Consider the following 4,720-nt stretch of genomic DNA (forward strand, 5'->3'; position numbering starts at 1 on the left):
GAGATTAATATTGCTACACCTGCTTTCTTTTGGCTGTAGCTTGCATGAAATATTTTTTTCCATCCTTTCACTTTCAGTTTCTTTGTGTCCCTGTGTCTAAGATGAGTCTCTTGTATGCAACATATTGATGGTTCATTTTTTTTGATCCATTCTGCGAATCTATATCTTTTAATTGGGGAGTTTAATCCATTTACATTCAACGTTAAAACCGTGAAGGCATTTCTTGAATCGGCCATCTTACCCTTTAGATTATGTTTGCCATATTTTTCCCTCTCTCTATTAATATCCTTTATTGTACCCATACCGAATCTCTTTAGTACTGAACCTTTCTCCAAGTCTCTCTGTCCTGTCTTTGTTTCTCTGTCTGTAGGGCGCCCTTGAGTATCTCCAGTAGGGCAGGTCTCTTGTTAGCAAATTCTCTCAGCATTTGTTTGTCTGTGAAAAATTTAAGCTCTCCCTCAAATTTGAAGGAGAGCTTTGCTGGATAAAGTATTCTTGGCTGGAAATTCCTCTCACTCAGAATTTTAAATATATCGTGCCACTGCCTTCTCGCCTCCATGGTGGCTGCTGAGTAGTCACTACTTAGTCTTATGCTGTTTCCTTTGTATGTGGTGAATTGCTTTTCTCTTGCTGCTTTCAGAACTTGCTCCTTCTCTTCTATGTTTGACAGTGTGATCAGTATATGTCTCGGAGTGGGTTTTTTTGGATTTATTCTATTTGGAGTTCGCTGAGCATTTATGATTTGTGTATTTATGTTGTTTAGAAGATTTGGGAAGTTTTCCCCAACAATTTCTTTGAATACTCTTCCTAGACCTTTACCCTTTTCTTCCCCTTCTGGGACACCAATGAGTCTTATATTCTGACGTTTCATATTATCTATCATATCCCTGAGGTCCATTTCGAGTTTTTCAATTTTTTTCCCCATTCTTTCTTTTATGCTTTCATTTTCCATTCTGTCATCTTCCAGGTCACTGATTCGTTGTTCAACTTCCTCTAGTCTTGTACTATGAGTGCCCAGAATCCTTTTAATTTGGTCAACAGTTTCTTTAATTTCCATAAGATCATCCATTTTTTTATTTAGTCTTGCAATGTCTTCTTTTTTTTTTTTTTTTTTTTTTTTTTAATCTTCATTTTATTGAGATATATTCACATACCACGCAGTCATACAAAACAAATTGTACTTTCGATTGTTTACAGTACCATTACATAGTTGTACATTCATCACCTAAATCAATCCCTGACACCTTCATTAGCACACACACAAAAATAACAATAATAATAATTAGATGAAAAAGAGCAATTGAAGTAAAAAAGAACACTGGGTACCTTTGTCTGTTTGTTTCCTTCCCCTACTTTTCTACACATCCATCCATAAACTAGACAAAGTGGTGTTTGGTCCTTACGGCTTTCCCAATCCCATTGTCACCCCTCATAAGCTACATTTTTATACAACTGTCTTCGAGATTCATGGGTTCTGGGTTGTAGTTTGATAGTTTCAGGTATCCACCACCAGCTACCCCAATTCTTTAGAACCTAAAAGGGTTGTCTAAAGTGTGCATAAGAGTGCCCACCAGAGTGACCTCTCGGCTCCTTTTGGAATCTCTCTGCCACTGAAGCTTATTTCATTTCCTTTCACATCCCCCTTTTGGTCAAGAAGATGTTCTCCGTCCCACGGTGCCAGGTCTACATTCCTCCCTGGGAGTCATATTCCACGTTGCCAGGGAGATTCACTTCCCTGGGTGTCTGATCCCACGTAGGGGGGAGGGCAGTGATTTCACCTTTCAAGTTGGCTTAGCCAGAGAGAGAGGGCCACATCTGAGCAACAAAGAGGCATTCAGGAGGAGACTCTTAGGCACAAATACAGGGAGGCCTAGCCTCTCCTTTGCAGCAACCGTCTTCCCAAGGGTAAAACTTATGGTAGAGGGCTCAACCCATCAAACCACCAGTCCCCTATGTCTGTGGTCATATTAGCAACCATGGAGGTGGGGTAGGCGAATACCCCTGCATTCTCCACAGGCTCCTCAAGGGGGCACTACATCTTTTTTTTTTTTTTTTCCCCTTGTTTGTCTTTTTTCTTTTTTTTTTTTTTTTTTTTTTTTAACTTTCCCTTCTTTTTTCAAATCACCTGTATGAAAAAAAAAAGTTAAAAAGAAAACAAACATACAATAAAAGAGCATTTCAAAGACACCATAGCAAGGGAGTAAGAAAAAGACAACTAACCTAAGATAACTGCTTAACTTCCAACATGTTCCTACTTTACCCCAAGAAAGTTACATAATATAGCAACATTTCAGTGAACTTGTTCCTACTACAACCATCAGAAATTAACAGACCATAGTCATTTCTGGGCATCCCCAGAACGTTAAATAGCTTATCTGTTCTTCCTGGATTATTGTTCCCCCTTCCTTAATTGCTCTCTACTGCTAGTTCCCCTACATTCTACATTATAAACCATTTGTTTTACATTTTTCAAAGTTCACATTAGTGGTAGCATATAATATTTCTCTTTTTGTGCCTGGCTTATTTCGCTCAGCATTATGTCTTCAAGGTTCATCCATGTTGTCATATGTTTCACCAGATCGTTCCTTCTTACTGCCGCGTAGTATTCCATCGTGTGTATATACCACATTTTATTTATCCACTCATCTGTTGAAGGACATTTGGGTTGTTTCCATCTCTTGGCAATTGTGAATAATGCTGCTATGAACATTGGCGTGCAGATATCTGTTCGTGTCACTGCTTTTCCGATCTTCCGGGTATATACCGAGGAGTGCAATCGCTGGATCGAATGGTAGCTCTATATCTAGTTTTCTAAGGAACTGCCAGACTGACTTCCAGAGTGGCTGAACCATTATACAGTCCCACCAACAATGAATAAGAGTTCCAATTTCTCCACATCCCCTCCAGCATTTGTAGTTTCCTGTTTGTTTAATGGCAGCCATTCTAACCGGTGTTAGATGGTATCTCATTGTGGTCTTAATTTGCATCTCTCTAATAGCTAGTGAAGCTGAACATTTTTTCATGTGTTTCTTGGTCATTTGTATTTCCTCTTCAGAGAACTGTCTTTTCATATCTTTTGCCCATTTTATAATTGGGCTGTCTGTACTATTGTCATTGAGTTGTAGGATTTCTTTGTATATGCAAGATATCAGTCTTTTGTCAGATACATGGTTTCCAAAAATTTTTTCCCATTGAGTTGGCTGCCTCTTTACCTTTTTGAGAAATTCCTTTGAGGTGCAGAAACTTCTAAGCTTGAGGAGTTCCCATTTATCTATTTTCTCTTTTGTTGCTTGTGCTTTGGGTGTAAAGTCTAGGAAGTGGCCTCCTAATACAAGGTCTTGAAGATGTTTTCCTACATTATCTTCTAGGAGTTTTATGGTACTTTCTTTTATATTGAGATCTTTGGTCCATTTTGAGTTAATTTTTGTGTAGGGGGTGAGGTAGGGGTCCTCTTTCATTCTTTTGGATATGGATATCCAACTCTCCCAGCCCCATTTGTTGAAAAGACCATTATGGCTCAGTTCGGTGACTTTGGGGGGCCTTATCAAAGATCAGTCGGCCATAGATCTGAGGGTCTATCTCTGAATTCTCAATTCGATTCCATTGATCTATATGTCTATCTTTGTGCCAGTACCATGCTGTCTTGGCAACTGTGGCTTTATAATAAGCTTCAAAGTCAGGGAGTGTAAGTCCTCCCACTTCGTTTTTCTTTTTTAGAGTGTCTTTAGCAATTCGAGGCATCTTCCCTTTCCAAATAAATTTGATAACTAGCTTTTCCAAGTCTGCAAAGTAGGTTGTTGGAATTTTGATTGGGATTGCATTGAATCTGTAGATGAGTTTGGGTAGAATTGACATCTTAATGACATTTAGCCTTCCTATCCATGAACATGGAATATTTTTCCATCTTTTAAGGTCCCCTTCTATTTCTTTTAGTAGAGTTATGTAGTTTTCTTTGTATAGGTCTTTTACATCTTTGGTTACGTTGATTCCTAGGTACTTGATTTTTTTAGTTGCTATTGAAAATGGTATCTTTTTCTTGAGTGTCTCTTCAGTTTGTTCATTTCTAGCATATAGAAACATTACTGAATTATGTGCATTAATCTTGTATCCCGCTACTTTGCTAAATTTGTTTATTAGCTCTAGTAGGTGTATCGTTGATTTCTCAGGGTTTTCTAGATATAAGATCATATCATCTGCAAACAATGACAGTTTTACTTCTTCTTTTCCAATTTGGATGCCTTTTATTTCTTTGTCTTGCCGGATTGCCCTGGCTAGCACTTCCAGCACAATGTTGAATAACAGTGGTGACAGCGGGCATCCTTGTCTTGTTCCTGATCTTAGAGGGAAGGCTTTCAGTCTCTCACCATTGAGTACTATGCTGGCTGTGGGTTTTTCATATATGCTCTTTATCATGTTGAGGAAGTTTCCTTCAATTCCTACCTTTTGAAGTGTTTTTATCAAAAAGGGATGTTGGATTTTGTCAAATGCTTTTTCAGCATCTATTGAGATGATCAATTGATTTTTCCCTTTCGAGTTTTTAATGTGTTGTAATACATTGATTGTTTTTCTGATGTTGAACCATCCTTGCATGCCTGGAATGAACCCCACTTGGTCATGGTGTATGATTTTTTTAATGTGTCTTTGGATTCGATTTGCAAGTATTTTGTTGAGGATTTTTGCATCTATATTCATTAGGGAGATTGGCCGGTAGTTTTCCTTT

The sequence above is a fragment of the Choloepus didactylus genome, chromosome X, assembly GCF_015220235.1.
Source record: "Choloepus didactylus isolate mChoDid1 chromosome X, mChoDid1.pri, whole genome shotgun sequence".
In the NCBI taxonomy this organism is placed as follows: Eukaryota; Metazoa; Chordata; class Mammalia; order Pilosa; family Megalonychidae; genus Choloepus; species Choloepus didactylus.